This window comes from Numida meleagris, chromosome 18 (genome assembly GCF_002078875.1).
Source record: "Numida meleagris isolate 19003 breed g44 Domestic line chromosome 18, NumMel1.0, whole genome shotgun sequence".
Taxonomy (NCBI): Eukaryota; Metazoa; Chordata; class Aves; order Galliformes; family Numididae; genus Numida; species Numida meleagris.
This window is the reverse complement of record NC_034426.1, coordinates 2,418,246-2,437,953: the sequence shown is the minus strand read 5'-3', so window position 1 is coordinate 2,437,953 and position 19,708 is coordinate 2,418,246. Positions and strand designations below refer to the sequence as shown.

Sequence of the window (19,708 nt, the reverse complement as noted above, 5' to 3'; positions counted from 1 at the left end):
TGATGTTTCTTAGAAATGCTTATCCGTCGAAGAGTTGTCTTGCCAAGAATCAACATTGACATTTGTTACAACAAATGTTGCTTTCTTTCTGCTCAGTCTGCAGCCTTGGAGGGAAAATCAGACACATGGTATTTGCAAAAGATGTGCATTATTTCAACCAAGTTTTGCACACATTTTCATATGCAATGATTGAGAGTGACAGTGAACTCGCATTGTTCTGAGTGGCTTTTTGGAGCTGGTAACATCTACAGCGGGGCCCGGAAGAATTAATAAGCACATGATTTGCCTTGTTTGTCTGTTAATGCCACTTCCTTAAAATAAATAATTTGTAATTAAATTAATCTGGTCCTGTGGAAATATAATTTTGACAAATATGTTTCTTGCTGCCACAGAATGCCATTAGCTCGCTGAGTTCTATGTGCGTGTTGCGAGTCATTTAAGTACTGCACCAAAGTAACTGCAAATTGCTGGTACCAGATGTCATTAATGTGGAAAAGCATTTTTCTGCCCTAACCTTATTTTCTGTAATGTAAAGGTGAAAATTAGAATTATTCTGCAGTTAATTAGGAAATTAGCTGTTGTCTACTAATCTCAGGCTGTGTTTTATAGAGAAAACTTTCTTCTGTGTGTAGATTAGAGAATGAAATATCACACCATTATTAATTCCTTCACTGGAGTAACTGGTGGTGAAGCTTTGCTTAAGCATTTTTGTTAGCAAATACTGATAATCTGAAATCAGTCTTTTTTTTTTTTTGTACAATATTGCATGAATGTATGCATGAATGAATGCGGGACTGAGGAGATGGAAGGGCAAGTGAGTGGGCATGTGAGCTCAGGCTGCTTTCCTCTGTAGTGAGGAAACTTCTGCAGGAGATGGAGGGTCAGACTCAGTGCCCTATCTGTGTAATGGCTGGCTGTCCTGGAGGCTGGGATTCCAGTCTGTCTGGGAGAATGCCCCCACCGCTTGGCTGTTGATGGTCATTGGGACAGAGAGTACGTTGGTTGCTCTGTAAGTAATGTCTCCTATTTATTTCCATGCAACAGATACAAAGAGCACAATAATGCTATTTGTTAGAGCGAGTTCTTGGCTACAAAACACTGTTTTTCAATACAGTCACCTCCACTGGCTATGCATTTTCACCACTGATGAACAAGAGCTGGCATGTCACACTTGTAAACATCTGCACCAGTGGAGATGACCCACTGTCAAGTGTCACCATTGCTGAAATGCACCACCCGCCCCTCACTGTGCTCACATCCACTATTTGGTCTCTGTAAACATTCAGCAATGATCAGTGAATGTCAATGGCTGATATCTTTTCTGCATGGAGGAATTCTATTCCACACCTTTGCTTCATACTCGCTTCCATTGTCAGACACCATTCTGTCAGACTGCCCCTCTGCCACACTACCAACATCCACCTCTGATGTCATGGGCCAACATAATAAAATCGGAGGCATTACTTTCAGAGCAGCCATCATACTTAGGCTGTACAGTTCTGTGTGGTATGTGTTCTTTGCCTTGTTATCTTTTTGCTAGTGGTCTAAGTCATTCATTAAATGTGGGCTGTAAAACTACGTGTGGCAGACTTTCAGAGCTTGAAAATAAGCTCTGGAAGTAGGCAAGGTTTTTCTTTTTGCCTTTACTGTGAATTGGTTCAAACTGAAATGAAAGGGAGAGATGGTGATGCGGGGAGAAAGGATGGACAATGTCAGTGAGAAGGTATCCACATGGCTGAAAAAGGAGTGGATGCAAGATCAAAACACAGATAGGGTGTTGAGCCAGGAGAAGGAAGTGGACGAAAAAGGTAGAAAAAGGAAAGGGTGAGCAGTAAAATAATGCTGAAATATAAAAAGATGACAAATGGAGGAGAATCAAGGTGCAACTGGAGATGAATGCCAAGTTTCAAGAAGATGGAGAGCTTAAAGTGCACTTCAATTCTCTGTCTGTATAGGGATGGCTGAAAAGGGAGGTGAGCAAAGTAGAAAAGAACCAGCTGTAGACTGGAAAAACTCTAGACTTGTGTATTTGGAAGGACCCTGTGTGTAGTGGGGTCTGGCAGTGTGTGCACAAGGAACCTCGCACTGATTTATGCAAGTGGTGAGAAGTCAGCCTAAGTGCTATGGATGCCATGGGGTTGTGCCACATCCTCATAAAACTGTTCCCTTGGATAGAGGGATACTGAGATGAGTGAAGAAGGAAGACTCTGGCTTTTAGCATAGGCTGATTTAAAGTCTCGAAATACTACTTTCCAAAAATTGAATTTCTGAAAAAATTACAAATCTCATCATGGCAAATTACCTTGGAAGGATTGTTTCCAATATGCCTTGTAGCCATGGATTCCAAGAGTGCAGCCTGTTTAGCTTATCAAAAAGAAGGAGAGGTGATTTGGTTGCACTGTGGAAGGTAAGCATTTTCATGGGGAGAAAATGCAGGGTGCTAAAGGACTTCTTAATCTGAGAAGGAGTGATAACCAAGTGCTGGAAAGTGAAACTGGATGAATTCAACTGAGAAGTAAGGCAGGTGCTAACAACAGTGAAAGAGGAAAGAGCTGGATCTTTATTTCAGTGTCCTCCTTTCAAATGTGGAAAATACAAAGGCAGCCTTACCTACTCTCCTGTAACATTTCCAACAAATGGATTCAGTCTTTGCCGCTGGGCTGTGCTGGGAGCTCACGTCGTCTCTTCTTGACTACAACCCATGCTTTTTCCGTTGCTATTTTCTGAGTATTGTTCCCTAGTCTTGAAAAGAGGATCAGAGAAGAAAAAACTGAGTAAACTGTTCTTTTTTTTTTGTGAAAAGACAGCTGAGGGGGAAAGGGGCTGACTGTTGCAGGCTGCTGCTGTAAGATATTGTTGCAAGGACACAGTATGCCTTGGTGCTCATGGCCACTGGGGACTGGCTGAGAAGTAAATGTGAACTGAAACTGCAGCTGAGGACGTTTTTGTCTAGATGTGAGGGGAAGCCTTTCGTGTTGTGAAGGAAAATTAGAGACTGAATTTACTTGCCCGGCCCTGTGGAATCTTGATCATCTTGATCTTTAGAGATTAATTAGAAACAGTTAAACAAATATCAGTCTGCGTGGCTTAGATCTCAGTAGAAATACCGGCTTGGATGTTGCATAGACCTTTCCATTCTGAATTTTTAAGATTTTTGTTCCCAGATAATTCGGCAGATTTTTATTTTAGATACATTTTGTTCGAATGGGCCCCATTTCCCAAGTGGCTTTGAATTCTTTGTCAGTGCTCTCATCTTTTCCCTATTTCTCAGTCTGCAAGAATTTTCAGTACCAATTCCCTTTGTTAGTTTTGCTTTAGTTACTTTTCCTTATTGATGGAAGCATTTCTTTATTTCTTTGTAAGGAGTTTCATCCCAATCCCTCTGGGAATCCGCTAGTAATTGAGTTTCAGATGGCAAGTCCCTATTCATGTCTGTGTTTTCAATCTAGGTAGATATTTTTAACCCATTTCATGTGTACTGCATTCAGGCTGTATTCTTAGGTGCTAATTTCAAGGACTTACCTAAATCTAGAAATCTGCACTGTTAACCTAAATTGAAATCTATTAATGGGCAAAATCAGGTTTGTTAGAACTAGTCTCCCTTGTATCATTTTTGGTGGCAATTATATTCCTGGTTTTCTGTGGCTTGAATGCTACATTAGTTATTCCATACAATTGCACCTATGAATATTTGAATCATGTTACCATGCTTTCAGTCACTGAGAATGTACAAACTTAGTCTTGAATATACAGTGAGTCTCACTTGAAATTAGTTTTTATTTAGTTAAGGGGAATACAGCAAAAAAGACCCAACTCTGAATTGGAGAGTTTAGAGTTTTTACCAATTTTCAGCCACTTTGGGAAGAAAATAGACACACAAGTCTATATGTAAGAGCTGCTACTTTTTTTTTTCTTGCGTAGCTACTGATATTTTACTATCTTTATCTTGAAATGAATGCTTTGTACCTCCCCTATGAAAAGGAATACATGGCGGTGGCTGAGGAAGATGGGAACTGCAGAGTTTTCAGCTGTGCATTGCTGGTTCATTGCAATGCAAGGCTGTCAATAGTATAGGAAATAAATACATAAACATCAGAAACCACTACAGACGTAGTGGGCCAACTTTCAGAAGAAATGTATTGGCTTTGAGAGCACATCAAGTGCTGTCAGCAAAGCCCAGAGCCATAAATATTTAATTCATCTTGACCCTTTTGATGTTGACAATCAATGTTGTTCTCTTCTGCTGCAGATCTGGGACTGTTATGCTGACAGTGATACCAGTCAGTTTGTCAAATGGAATGACACTATCTCCCCATATTCTGCTAGTCATGGTCATGGGGTTCTGTCAGAAGCCTTTGCATACAGTGCATAGTGTGTGAAATTTATGGCTGCAATCCTACTCTGAAGTAGAACAGAACAGAGTAATTACGTGATACATCTTCTTAACGATCATTTTATGCAACAAGATATACAAAATAAAACTGTCTGCATGCAAAAAAACCCCACATTAACTAATGATAAAATTCGAAATGCTTATAAAAGTCAAATGTTAATGTTGTGGTTTTGTTCTGCCATCATTTTTTTTTTAAGTTTATCATTGCATTAAAAGTACGGGAAAGTATTTGCACTGAGTTAAAGATAGGATTTATCTGTAGCAACTATTCTTTTTTTAGCTGACTTTGCCTGTTACAGAGATAGCTGGAAAAAACAGGGTATGGCTGTCCAGCAATTCCTCTGGCAAACTGATTCCATGAGTCTGAAGAGGACATCAGTGTTTAAACCTGAGTGTTTTAGTGAAACAGGTAGGTGATTTGATATGAGGCAAAATGGTATGATATGAGGTTAAAATGGCTGTTGATTTCAGCTATTAAAGAGGGGGAGGACTGCGCCTAAGGTGAATGGATGATTATTGGTCATCAGAGCCATGAACATTTTCAATGTAGCATGTTTCATACTGGAAGGAGCTCAAAAGCAAAACGTTTCCTATGCAGTCTCTTCAGGTTGCAGATCTCTTGTGGAGTTTGGTTTGACTCAGCAACATTTACCCCATGATTTTTAGGCTGGGATTAGAGAATGACGACACTTGAAACCTGATGGAGCTGTACAAAGAACCATTACGGTGTGTGAAGTCTGAAGAAATGGCATTACCATCCAATTCTGTTGTGATGTCCTATAGCCGTTGTAGATCTCCCCCACAAAAAGGGGAACTAGTGCAAATACCATGAGTCCTAGTGTCGTGCAGCAATCTTAAGCTGAGTGCCACCTCCTACATCTGTGGAAATTATTCCCTGCCTGGTTTCTCCCAGCTTGGAGCAGACCAGGACTATGTCTGATACTGCTTATCAGATTGGAGTCCCTCAGACATGAATTCCAAACAGCATCACAGCTCTGGGTGGTAATAAAAAGCACTGATTTCCTCTATGGGTAACAGTGCAAATTGAATGAACGAATGCCAATTCCTATCCTGCGGGGTTTCCTCTTTGTAAGCAATAGCACACAGCTGCTTGCAAAGGTTTTAGGGCTGAGTGTTTTACGACTGTGGCTTTTTCACAGCTACATAGAGAGAAATTAATTTTATGTCACAAATCTGTCTTTTAAAAATGGTTTTGTTTAAATCATTTGATGTACACATAATATGTAAGAAAGTCATGATCAATATTAGGGAGTTTTTTATTGCCTTGTTCTAAAGGAGGGTGTGAAGGCTTTGTTGGAACTGTATGATGCCTTGGCTTTTATTTAAATGCATTTTATATCTTGCAAATTTTATGTAACAGACCATGAACACTTTAAACATTTCTTGCAAATTTCTTCTTTCCTATACACAAAACTGCATAGAATTGGGGTAAAGTTTTATTTTTGGTTAAAATAATGATGCTTTATTTCCATTAGAACTTACACAAGTAAAGTACAAGAATTTTACTTAGGTGCAGATTTAACGTAGGGTTTGTGTGTTTTGGCAGAATGGATTTGATGACACTGGCTGATATTGAACTTATTACTTGCACTAAAACAGGTAGGGTTGTCTGGGTAAAATGTTACGTGTTCTTAAGAAAAAGCATTAAATCTGTTTTGAAATTATGCCTATAATATGATCGTGTCTGCTAATATGAAGCAGTTTGGTTCTGTTTAATAATAGCTTTCCATGCATAACACTTCCCATGCGCAAGACTCAAAGCTCCTTATGAAAAAGACAAAAATCTCTGACCCACTGTGTCCACATGGAAGCCGTAGAGTACCAGCAAAGTAACCACGGTCATTGGCCAAGATGGGAATTAGCAGGTGGCTGGTGCCTTTTTGATGGGTTTCATCTCTTTTCAGATGTGTTATCATCTCTCAGCTGCTCTTAGGAAGCACAGTGTTCATCCCAGGGTCCGACATTTGATCATCTCACTTGGTTTTATCATCCTTCTTCATCAGTGTTGATTGTAGGCTTAGAGCAGTGCAAAGAGTGCATGTGCATTGCTTCCCTGCTTCATCTGTCTGGAAGGCAAACAAACAGGGCTGCAAAGCTAGCTCCTATCAGCTGCCCGGGGCATACTTACGTTCTCTGCTGTGAGTAGTACCCAAATGCTGCACAACACTCACTGTGCTTTTCCCAAATACTCTGTGAGATGCTGAAGTGCTTTTAGCTCCAGTTCACTAATGGGGAATTGAAATTTGCACAGCCAGAGGAGGTAAGGAGTCCCCTTCAGCTCTCTGAAGTGGTATAGACCTGTTGCATAAGAGATGATACATTTCTCTCTGGATGTACCTACTTATCTCCATAAGGTTACAGAAACCATGGGCAGCTTGCTTAGACTTGTGTAGTTAACTGCTGGTGCTTTGCCTGCCTAGGGGGATTGGCCAGGGCTTTCATAGAATCACCAAGGTTGGAAAAGCCCTCCAAGATCATCCTGTCCCACTGCCCACCTACCACCAGTATTTCTCCACTAAATCTCATCCCTTTGTATCACATCTAAATGTTTCTTGAACACAACGGTTTCTTGAACACTTTGATCCTGACTTAGGCACCAAAAGGTAGACTGAGTGAATACCTTAATAATTTAGTTCAGAGAGGTTTCTGTGCTCACTCAGGGAACAGAAAACATCCTGGCCCCTCTCTTGGCCAACCTTTTGGTTCCTCGCCATGGTTGTCTGTTCCCCTTCCAGAACTCCCTGTGGGGAACTTTGTGGTAGAGACCTTTGCTGACATCTGTGGGAACGTGTTGGAGAGCAGCGTTCATCTCTGCTATTCAAAGAGAGGCTGTAGTGCAAGAGATTTCTCATGTGGGTCAGGAACTCAATGCCGGCTGCCCACCAGTGGGATCGGGCACTGCCATTAGGGCACGTGAAAGGGTCTCTGCAGTGCTCTGCCTGAGCTGTGGCCCTTCAGTGTACATCTGAGCAGCTTTTATATCCATCCTACTGCATTGTGACTGGCAGCATGTGGGTGCATAGAGGCAGTGAAGTACTTACAGCCAGCAAAAGGGATGTGGGCACAGTGAATGTGAATTGCTATTATTAATAATAATAATATTAATGAAAAAGCTCCCACAGATCAAAGGCTTTCAAATTAATTATTCCTTGTTACAATATACAGCATGAAAAGAGGCTGCCTAAACCAATAATGGGCTTCCAGTCCTTCCCTTATTAAATTAATTTTGTTTCAGATCTTCAGCTTTCTCCCCATCTGTGCAAGTTTTTTTATAAATATTTAAAAGAAGAATTAGAAAGGAAAGATTAAGGAGAGCAGGAGCTGCTGTGAGCCAGCTGAGAAAAGAGTCTGGAAAAGAAATAACTCATGAGATACTGAAGCATTTTTGAATAAATATCCTTTCATTTTTATGACTATTATAATTCTTTTTCAAATACTCTTATGAGCAGATCCCGCATATCTTGTGCATTTAAATCTCCCATTAACCTCAATGCCACAGTATTCAAAGGACCCAATCTTGCCTTCCTTGTGCTCAGTGGGACTTTGGATTTGTGAGGAATGGAAAATTGCACCTTTATAATAATTGAGCCATCTTTTTATCCTAAAACTGATAGCAGAGATGGAAGCTAACCAGATACTTCTGCGTGAATCATACTTTCATAAAATATGATCATTACCTAGGTTCATCTGAACTATAGCACAAGCTTTACGGCTCTCCGTACGGTTGGACATTAATTGTGTTGTCCCCCTGAGCTCGCTCATCTCAGAGCAAAAAGCCCTGCATGGAGGTGCAGAGGTGACACCTTGGCTCTGTTGAAATGACTGGCAAAGCTCCTGCTGACTTCAGAGGACCCAGGAAATCACCGCATTCACCTTGACTTAATTGTACTGCAAAACATGTGCCTTTGTCGTTAGACCCTTGAGAACAGAATGCTTTGCTCATTTAGCGAAGACCATTTATTCCAAGTTTGTGAATGTGTCTGTTGAACATCAAAAAAACCCAAACCAACCAGAGATCAAATTGTGGAAGATTGTGCTCTAGTTTCTTTGTGTGCTTTCTGCTACAATTCTCTGCATAATAGTATGATTTACACACGAGTTTCCATTGTTGGCATCTTATTTATGCCACAATTTTGAGCTGATAATTTAAGAGCTTGTAGTATCTTTTGAAAGCATTACTTAAATGGATCATTAAATTCTTGGTGGTGAATCTCTTTTTGTCCTCTTCTAGAGGAATGTCACTGTAGTTGGAAAGTGTATTGCAATTAAAAGGAATTGTTTTGATGGAAGGAGAAAAAAACAATGTGATTCTGTACCTCCCTGTGATGGTATTTATCAGTATTCCATATCATAACGTCATGCTGTGAGCTGTCCATGACACTCCCTTTATAAATCATGGTTATAGTTGCCTAAACAATAGGCATTTGGATTCCTTACTGATCCTCTTGTCCATGAATACACACCTAGAAGAGCGGGAGTGTTGCACACCAGGTATGCACCCAGAGCTCAGGTTGCTGTTTTCCCTGCAGGAGACCACTGCCTAGGGCTGTGCAGGAGCAGGGGGTGCAGGATCTTTCCTGTTCTTGCCCAGTGGGTGGTACTGCAGGCCATCGCAGTTGGAAGCGTGGTACAAGCTCATCCTGAAATAGGGAACTGCTGTGAGTGTTCCTTGGTGGCCACCTGTCCCTGTTGTGAATCTGAGGGCAATTACAAGTGATTCGTGGTTCTGCCTGAAAAGCAAGTGCCAAATATTTTTCCATTAATTGTAAATAATTACCTGTTGGGACACTTGAGCTGGGATGTCTGCGTGCCACCAAGCCAGTGCAACCCCAAAAATGGGACCCTTGTTGGCCATTAAAGGGGTACAGATCCGGTTGGGAATGACTTCTTGGCATAACATCTAAGCTCCCTGCTGAATTGCTCCAGGGCTTCTGCCCCTTGCTGAGGACCTGCCACAAGAGCAGGTGTTACCTGGGGAAGTCTCCATGACCGGTGTTACCAGGTGTGTTATTTCTGTTTTAACACCAGGACAAACAAAGTAGAAATTAATTGCCCAATGCTAGAGCTTTGATAGTGTAACCCATTGTTTGCATACCCTCCTCTCTCAACACGTTACTGAAGTGCATTTGTTGATTTGGGCTTTTTTTTACTCCCAAAGGGAAAAAAGTACTATGTTTTAAACCGCCGTGAAACGTCCATTTTCTTATTTAAACATGGAGCAGCCCTATAATCTTCAGGGTGAAAAGTTAGTTAATAGAGGAAAGGCAGATGGTGATAAAGAAAAGCTTGGCGGGGAGTGGGGAGATCTGAGACCTTAGAGAGAAGCTTGTTCAGCATGTTTGAGGGGATGTCTGTGTGTGCATGGCCTTGTTCCTTTTGTCCCTTGAATTCTTCAGTTCACAGCCTTTGAGAGCATGGTGAACCTCAGTGACATTTAATGTATAATAAGAAATTATTTTCCTGATCTCGCTCGGGAGTGTGAATTTATTACCGGTCTCAGATGTTTCTTTTCTTCTCTTGTAACTGGTTTCAGGAAGGGAGGCTTCTCCTAACAAAATGGAAGTGTTCATTTAAAACTGTTTTCTTCTTTCCTCTTTTGCTGCGGATGGGCTGTAGCTATTAAGAATACAAAAAAAGAACAGATGAAAACAAGGCTAGCTTCTGTCTGGTGTGAAAAGATGGATTAAAAATCTTGGCTTTTGTAAAGTAGAAACAAGTACCACGCTTAACATCTGCATCACATAACTAAAAAACTGGCATGGCAGACTTTTCTTAATTTATATGTTTATATTCGTGGTATGTGTAGCAATCATTTCAGCTTGTGTTTCTGCACTACCTGTTCCTTGCAGAATAGCTTTGCCAGAGTCTTCGTTCAAAGAGCCTATTAGATGGTACTTGCTTCTCTTGCTAAGTGTAGAGCTGCAGAGTTAATATCCTGGCACTGCTTGTACCTGGTGATGACAGAAGAATTAAATCATTACAGGCCTTTTCTACATGAAAACTCCTGATGCTGAGCTTAGCAACACGTACAGGGTTACCTTCTGCATTTTGTTTTTCCTCTTTATCTGCTTCTAAAATTGCCTTGGAAAACAGGTGGCATTTGTAATCCACTTAACTCATCTCTGCACCAAGCAACCCATAAAGACATAATGAAATTAAATGTCTCTTTGGCCATTAGGACAAATAATAAACGGCTCTGGCTAGAGGAAGGAACAACATTGATCTGAGCTGCTTGAGAGCAGCTAGGAAGAAAAGTCCTTTAGAAGCAAATAACTCTTAGAGAGCGCTGGGGGCAAAAGAAAGTCTCCAGGGCTGTCTTCTTTCAAGGTGTATGGCATGTTTGATCACTGAGCTGTGCAGGCTGGTGTGATGTGGGTACATAAATCTTCACGCAACTTTTTTCCATCCCCTTTGTTACAGATAATGACCCCAGGGATATTTAGTTTAAAGAAAAGTCATTTAAAAAGACAGGTTTGATCAAGGCGGACAAAATGGGTCTTCAGAGGGCATGAATTGAAATGAAGGAAATCCCATTTAATCATTAGAAAATAACCTGTTTCTGATCAAACACTGGCACAGGTTTCTCGGAGAGGTTATGGAGTTTCATCCATGGAGATACTCCAATCCCAAGAGGACACAGTCCTGGGCAGCCTGCTGGAGGAGGTGACCGTCATCTCTGGAGGTGCAGTGACTCTGGGATTCTGTGAAACATCCATGGAGTAAAACGACGAGTCAGGTGATTTTTTATTTGTATACTTTAGTATAGTTCTCAATCAGAAAAAGATGGCGTGAAGGAGAGAGCACTATCAAGTTTAGGATTCCCTTCTCTGGGCAGTAGAGTGCTACTATTTTCATGCTTGTACAAGTGTGCAGTGTTGGGTGCTACTGTAGAGACTGGATTAATTAGCTTGTTCAGTAGTGGTTATACAAATCCATGTGTGGTCCATGTATCCTCTGTTCCTAGAAATAAAACAAGGCTCCTGCAAATCCTGTTCAAGAAAAAAAGAACAGAACAGAGAAGGAAAATAATGGTATTTTTGAATCTCCTAGCAGCAGACATTTATTCCAGGCACATACTTGGTTTAGCAGGTGGTATTATTTACTGACCGAAGAACATTACTCAGGATGGCAAGCTATGGGCATTTCAAATCAGAGGAAAACTAATAATGAAGTCTTCCCTGACTATATAGCTCTTCTTTTTAATTTATTGTTCACAGTAGGTGGAGAAGATTGAAATTATAGCGGTGATTAAAAACGAGCAGACAGAAACTTAGCAAACTAGTTTGACGGTTTCAAGAAATATCCAGTTCTAACTGGAACAAGTCTGAAATAAAGTGCTGTCCCTCGTTCTGCACACAAAGCATGCCTGCCAGTGGCTGGCTCACGCTGCTTTGCAACCACTTTTTAGCACTTGGGTTGGTTGGTGGGGAAGGCGAGGGAGCAAGCCAACGTTTCAGTAGACTTCGGTGGGTGGGCTAAGAGCGAGCCAGATGTGGGCTTACTGTAACCATGCAAGCTGCATTGAAAATGTGTCTTGGAATGCAATCAGAGATTAATGATCTATTGTCTGCTCATCTTGGAATGGCTCGTGAAAATATCGTCTTGGAGAGACAAGGTCTTGGTTTTCTGAGATGTGTGCTGAGATTTCAGACTTCTTGTGTCTGGTATTCAGTGGATGCAAAAGTTCATTCCCCTTTGGGTAGCCATAGCAGACAGTTGTTGGTACTAATTGATTAAGTATTGAATGCTTAACACAGTTCTGTAGAAATTGGCATAAACCCTCAAAGATTAAAAAGAACAGGATTCATCCAGTAAGGTTATTTAAGAAAAAAACCATGATTCCATACCAGAGGGCATCTTTCATAAAATTACAGGGCTGCCCTTTCGAAATAAAATTAATCAACAGCTATGGAAATAAAAAATAGACCAAGTAACTCTGCTGTTAGCCTGGCACGGCTCAGTGCTGTGTGTTGGAATTGCCTCTCTTCTCCCATCACAGTGAGAGGTGTTGGAAATCACTGATACTGTCAGCCTGACACACCAGAGGAAGCTGACATGGAGAAATATGCAGCGTCTGCAAAATCCAGATGTACATCTTCTGCCAGCCCTTCCTAACAGAACACTACCTGAAAGGAAAGAGCTTGTCTGTTGATAGTCTATGAAAGTTCAGTGTGCTGGGGAGGTCAAGGCTTCCACCTCCAGTCCTTCTGTGCAGAGGCCTCTAGCAAAACCCAGATCAACAATTTCTCCCCACAGGTCATGTATGTGTGTGCTTCACAGTGCTTGACATCAGTGTTACCTGTGTCAGTGCTTTGAGGGGAGCACGTGCTCAGGTGTACTCACTAGGGTCCAAGCTATGCCCATGGCAGATGGGTTGGAACTAGATCCTTAAGGCCCCCTCCAACCTAAGCCGTTCTACGAACTTGAAGCAAGTCCTTAACTCTTGTTATGAACTGGAGTCAAAGCACATCAAGATGTTTGTGAGACTGGGACCTCAGTTTGTCTGCACTAACATGGTGCAGGATCTCTCTGTATTTCTCGAACTGTGTGCATACATTGCCAGCGACTCCTGTTTGATATGCTACATACAGAGCCTTTTTCAACTGCAGAATATTACACTGCAACTAAACTTAAGTTCTCCCGTTTATCTAAGGTTTAGAATTCACAGTGACAATCCTTATTTAAGCACCAGTGTAAATTTAGACATTAATCATTCTCTAGCACTTCGACTTAAATACCTGAGCTCCTTGCAATGCCTGACCTCAGAATTGTGCTACAATATATTTTTCAGTTGCTTGTATCACAGCAATTTGTCTTTACCCATCACAGCTCATTGTTTCTGAACACACAAACTGTCAGTAACACGTAGTCCTTCACTCTGTGACTGGAGAACGGCAAGTTTCAATTGCTAGTGTTTTGCTGAAAAGCTTGATAATACATTATCATTAATGCATTAATTTCTCTCTGATAGGCTACAACTTCTGACCTCTAAATAGGGGAATGCTTTGATGCCATGAAATAAATGACTGCTACTTTTCCTCATTTTATAGTTATAGTTAGAACATTGAACAGGAGAACAACATACTCAATTTGAAGTCTGAGGCTCCCCAAACGTTTCCCCCAGTTTCACTTGTCCACGTCCTGAATAGTCAAAGGTTTTTCCACAACTGCAAGAACTCATATTCCCAGTCTTCCCTAGACCCCTCCTTCTATAAAATGTGTTTGTTCTAGCACAGCAACACGGCACTTGCCATCTTTTGCTGATGATATCTCAACATTGATTAAACAGAACACTAATCACCATGGCATGTTCTGTCCTGCTGTTCCTATTGCTTCACACTGCAAATTCCCACAAAAAGGATTTGGCATCTCTTTATTTCTCCCATTGCCAGTATTGCTTAGGTTCATGTACTGCTGAAATCCAGCTGTGAAGGACAATTTTATGTGAACACGAATTACTTTTAATTTCTAGATTTTAATTAGGTGGTTAATTACTTATGACCATATTGTATCATTGGTGACATTTCAATTTTTAAGATAATTACAGAAGGATGTGAAGCTAGGGAATTATTCTTTACAGTTCTGTAAGTCTTGCTGTTGTTGTAATACCGACATGAAATAGAGCGTCGTAATTCTGAACACTTCAATTTCCATAAGTTAAATAACCATTGATTGTTTAGTGAAGTTATTTGATATTTCCAGAAGGACTCGTGGTAACAAAATGGATTGTCGTATATATGACTGTACTTTGGAGGGTAGAGTAAACACATATTGAATTTGTTTATCTGTAGTCTGGGTTTTTAATTTAGCTCCACAGAATGCTGTTTTGTTGGCTAAATTACATAATCTATGAAGGGTCCATAGCCAAGGTAGTAACAAGTAGAAATTGTAGTCATAAAAATAAAACAAAAGAGTGCGCACCAGATCACAACTCTCTCCCTCCACCCCAGTTTTGGTATATTAACCAGGCAATCTTGAAAGGTGAGATATATCCCTTACGAGTGGGGCTGTGTATATCATATATAATTAGGGAACAGCATATGCTAACCACTGTTTAAAGACTTGGGCCGCAGTGCGTAGGTATCTGTGTAATAGTTTTCTAATGCTGATGTTTTGGTGGCTGTCCTCTACGTCTCATTTAAACTCGTGACATTGCAGTTCAGATGGAGTTCAGGCTTATCTCTTGATGTTTTTTCTTGTTTCATCCCTACTTATTTCTGTTCTGGATTTCCACTCAGATCAATTTCCACCTGTATTTTCAAATTCCAGCGAGTTTCTTGAAGTGATTATCTTGCTGCTCTTCTCTCGTCCAGACACAATTAATTTGATCTCACTTAGTGTTGGTTAGCCTTAAGATTGATTTCCAAAGAAAGCAAGCGTTACTGTGCATTTCCTGTCCACTCACAGCTTCAAAGTCTACTGATGAATTTTAACAAAGTTAGGCTCTAAGTTATGGTGTCAAATTTAATGAAAATTGATGGTAATGTAGTGAGAATTATGAATATCTAAATGGCAGGAAAGATTTTGAGTTTTGTTGGGAGCACTGCCTTGAAAAAAAGAGGGAAAAATAAAAGTCACACAAGAAATCCGTTGTTATTATTCTGATATTCATGGAATAATTTGTATTTTATTTTTTTATTTCACTTAAAGATCACTTTGATTTCTAGAGAAATCTTCTACTGTCATTATTTGGATGAAATTTAATATACGCAGCCTTTGAGAAAGGCTCTTTTAGTCTTCATTTCTGCCCCAATCCCATGGTTCCACTTCAAACTATTGCCCAAGAAGTGAATCCTTATGGCTGCTTATTCCTTTATCTGACTGCTTAAGATAATCACCAAATACTTGTTGTACCTGCCAGTTTGAGGCATGGAGTGAGAATGACTGCTCACTCAATATACACTACCAAAGAGCCACAGCCATCCATCACTTGGGACTTGGGCTGTGTTAAAATCCATAACCTTGAATGTAATGAATGTGTTGACGACTATGTCCTTGTTTTAATCTTCTTTGCTTCGGGAAATGAGCAGTTCACCTACATTCCCAGTATTATTGTTTGAGTTTTAGCTGATTAGAACTGTTAAGAAACATAGTAAAAGTCTGTTTGGTCCTACCTCATTCTTTTTCCAACTGTATTCACATACTAATAAGAACTGAAATCTAGTTTGCTGCTGCTGCTATGATACCTGCCCCTCACTACAATGACAGAAAACATTTCTCCAAACCCGTGGTGCAGGTATGTGTGGACAAGAGGCTTTCCTCATTCTCTTTTTTGGAGGAGTTGTAGGATACATGTGTGTGCCTTGGAGAAGGGCAGAGATAGAAGCTGTAGAAGAAGATTAATGAGCCCTGGTTAGGAAAGGATGGGAGTGGAAGGCAAAAAAAAATATATATTTTTTTATTCCTCTGCTTTCAGGGAAGAGGACTTGGTTCTTCTGGATGTTTAACCTCAAGTGTTTTGCCCTGTATCCTTTCTAAAGGAGTGTGATCTCATGAATGGAAAGCTTTGGTTATAGCAGACTCACTTGTTGAAATCTGGCTTAGCCTTCATAAAACAGCGGGGTGCAGGGGTAATGCTGTGGGGCTGAGGTGAGCACAGAGGGTTTTTGCTGTGGACTCATGTTTAGAGCTTTAACCTTGTGTACACGACGTTCCATCAGCTGGAGAGGACAGTAAGCTCCCAGCTGCATCGTCCAGAGACTACTTTCTCCTTTAGATTCCCCTGATAATAACAAAGCTGAAATTCACGTTATGTTACTAGTCAGTTTTACAATTTTTGAGCTATTAACTCTAAATTGGGCTCTTCTTGAAAGCAATGCTCTTCATATAAGCTTGCTTAATATTCAGTTGTACTATCTGCTTTGTAGCAGTGCTTTGCTCTTTTGTGCATATTGAGTGTATATTTAGTAACAGAAAACCCAACGACCAAAGATGGACAGTCCATGGTGCAGCATAATGAGAACAGATTTTAAGTGCAATTTGCATGAATGTCAACCTAAGATTTCTGCATTTCTCACATAAATTTTGGGATGGCCTGCTTGTCACAACCCTTTGATTCTGATAATGCACAGATTAGTTGGTGTTAATTTGTCACCTTTTATTTCCATTTTGAATGTTTCTGTCCTGATCATGAATCTCAGTCTGCATTCACAGACCAGTAGACCTGACATAGAGTTGCGTTATGGTTGTTGGGAAACGTGCTCATTGTTTGTACCTTTTCTGAAGCTGAATTTACAGTTCTGAGGGTGTGTGCATGGCAGAATCATGTTGCTGTGGAACCATATTATGAATATGAATGCTATGTGTGAAATTGCAGCTAGTGTGTTTTGACATGGATCCATTTGTATGTGAAACAAAACTTACATTGACAGCTCAACAGGCTGTGTTAGCAGCAGCACTTTCTGTGCAAGACAGATGCAGCAGAAGGATGGCATTTTGAATCTCCTACTGCTTCTGTCTTGCTGTTGTGCTTGCTGCTGTTTCTAGTTCTTTTTGTGAAGAGATCGCAGAAAAATGTTAAGCAATTTTGGTTGGAGAAGGCCTCTGGAGATCATAGAATCATAGAATTAGCTAGGTTGGAAAAGACCTACAAGATCATCCAGTCCAACCATTGAGGTGATCCAGCCCAACCCCTGCACACAGCAGGGCTCACTAGAAGTTAGGTGGTGGTACTCAGGACATTGTCCTGCTGAGTTCAGAGATCTCCAAATGTGAAGATGCCACAGCTCCCCAGGTGCTCTGCCTGGGATAGCCACTTGACCATTCCTTTAGTGAAATTTTCCACTGAGACATCTCTCCTCTTTGGATTGCAAAAGTTTAGTTATTTTTCTTTTCTTGACCTCTTCCCATGCATGGCCTTCCCATGTGTTGCCATCTTTAACCTGTTGTTAAGTGGTCCTTAGTTTACAACCAGAGCTATACGTACAGTGCCAAACAATGCAGATACAATGGAGGTGGGTACAGGAAGCTCTGTGATAAAGAGGCGTATAAAGATTGTGACATATGAGCCTTCTGAGGACCGTGGATGCTGATGTCAGCACCTGAATCCTATGCTGGGCTGTTTTGCTCTGCCTTTCAGGACAGCAAAATTGATCCAAGTCACCTGCCCCTTCCAGCGGTCCTAAGTATTGTCAGGGTATCTTATCTTGAAATTCTATTGTTTAGATATATTAAAATGAAACATTTCCCCTCTTCATAAGAGGCATAGTCACCAGTTTTGTGCTTAGCCAGCTCAAGTAAAGACTTGTACAAATGTTTCTGTGGCATGAGAAAGACATTTCAGTGTTTTTTTTTCCTCTGGTGAGAGGGCAGAAAATGGAAATGTAACTAAATTTTCACAGAAGAATGTATGAAAGATTAAAATTGGCAATGCATTTGGAACCTGAAATTCCAGTGCACTGATGTGACTAAAGTAAGTTTCTCATGATGTAGTATGATATTAAATGGAATTGTTTTGTAGTGACAAATTGCCTCCGGGAGCCTGTAGTTCAGGATTTTTTGTCCCCATGGGTTTGGTGCTCTGTCTAGGCAATGCTGCTCGTCTCACCTCAAAGTCTACATTGTAGTGATGGCTTTTTTATTTTCTAGGAGGTTGGCAAGGGATGAACTGCCTCTGGGAGAAAGCTGTTTTCTGAAGTACTGGACCCATAACGTGATGGTTTGTTACACAGATACAAAATAAAATGTTTGGGGCAGTTGTTTTCTGTTTGGTTTTCAGATGGGTCTATCCAACTGTAAATGTAACAATTCCTTTAGAGCTTGCAGTGGAAAAAAAAAAAAGACAATGTTATGTGCAGGAAGAGAGAAGTCTTTGTTTTTACAAAAAAAAAAAAAAAGTATTTCATTAGGAAAATTGCCAGCCATATCAATTGACATACCATAGGAGGTATTCTCTGCTTTACAGTCCAGTTGTTAGGGTGCAAAGACAATTGTATTTTTAGGATGATGGTTTCTATCTCCACTATAGACTCTTAGTCAGAACTTGGTGAAGTTATACTGGTTTCCTGCCTAAAATTTCCATCTGTAGAAGAATGCGGTGATAACTCTGCTGTCTTGCCTACTGAGGCCTGAAATTCTTGTGTCCAGATATCAAACTGAGAACAGTGGGGTGTCAAACACTGCTGGATCCTTCCTAGATCCTGAAAGGGGAGAAGTAAATGGTGTATAATATGCATTAAATGTCTGAGACCGAACTTGGGTTGCAGCTGTCTGAACAACTGGGATTGTAGCTCGCTTGAAGCCAGCCCAACTGGTGATGGAGCAGGTACAGCACCTCCTAAGTGTAACCAAGTGGCAAATCAACTTGAGTATTTCCAGTGAACTGTCAACACACGGTCTGCAAGCACAAGTTATTCGTGAATAATTCTGTGTAACAAATACGTTGAAGAATTTCACGAAATGTTCAAAGGGAGATGAAAGGTGAAATGCAGTGAATAAATTATTCATAACAAATTACTCACTAAGCTCTATTCATCACTGAGATGAGACAGAATTATTGACTGGACATGGAAACAAAATTTCATTTCAGAGAGATGATATTAAAATACCGGTATGCTAGTGTAATTATGCTGTGACCGTAAAGGCTTTACTATTCTGCAGTAAAACATGCCTTGGGTACCGCTGCAAGATTGATATTCTCCAGGACTAGTACACAGGATTTTTCCTTTAGCTCCATAATAGAATTTAGGTATTCTATTGATCTGTTCCTGCACTGAGACAAATTTGTGTGTATTTCCTTTGCTGGAAAGCAAATGCTGTGCTCACAACTGGGTAGGATGAAGAGTGGTTAAACTGGAAGTGTTGGGATTATCCATCCTTCTTTACACTTGGATGGCAATCTGAGGTGTCTTATATGTTCCTGTGATGTGAGATGGGGGCTATCTTCTCTTATCACGTGGATTTTCAGTATGTAAGCATTTGGGTTGTGCTTTAGCTGTGAGTGCATGCGCAGATGTGAATGATCTTATGGCATCAGGTTGAGAAACAGCTGAAATGCCATGTCCTGTGCTCCTGCCATAGTCACTATGAGCAGTGGAGCTAGATGGATATTGTGACTGTGTAATTCTCTTTTTTCCAGGCCTGGGGATGGTTCCTCAGTCAGTTCCTTCGGTTTCTGAAACATTTTCTTCAGTTTGCTTCTTAAGCTGCAAAATCAATACTAATATGTCTACCACAGTCTGCATATGGTTATTTATTATTGACACGCCAGTAGTGCACCAAGTCCTATATAAAACTGATGTCTCGTGGTGTTACGAGCTACATTTGTACAAAAAGACCTTGTACTTCCTTCAAGTG

At 40.6% G+C, this 19,708-nt stretch overlaps 1 long non-coding RNA gene across 1 annotated transcript in view; it reads left to right on the top strand.

Moving 5' to 3' along the window:
* LOC110407957 overlaps positions 1-19,046 on the top strand; it is a 72,514-nt gene extending 53,468 nt beyond the window's left edge. The window contains exons 3-4 of the long non-coding RNA XR_002444103.1: positions 10,994-11,150; positions 18,002-19,046. This is a non-coding gene — a long non-coding RNA (uncharacterized LOC110407957). The remainder of the gene's footprint in view (positions 1-10,993; positions 11,151-18,001) is intronic.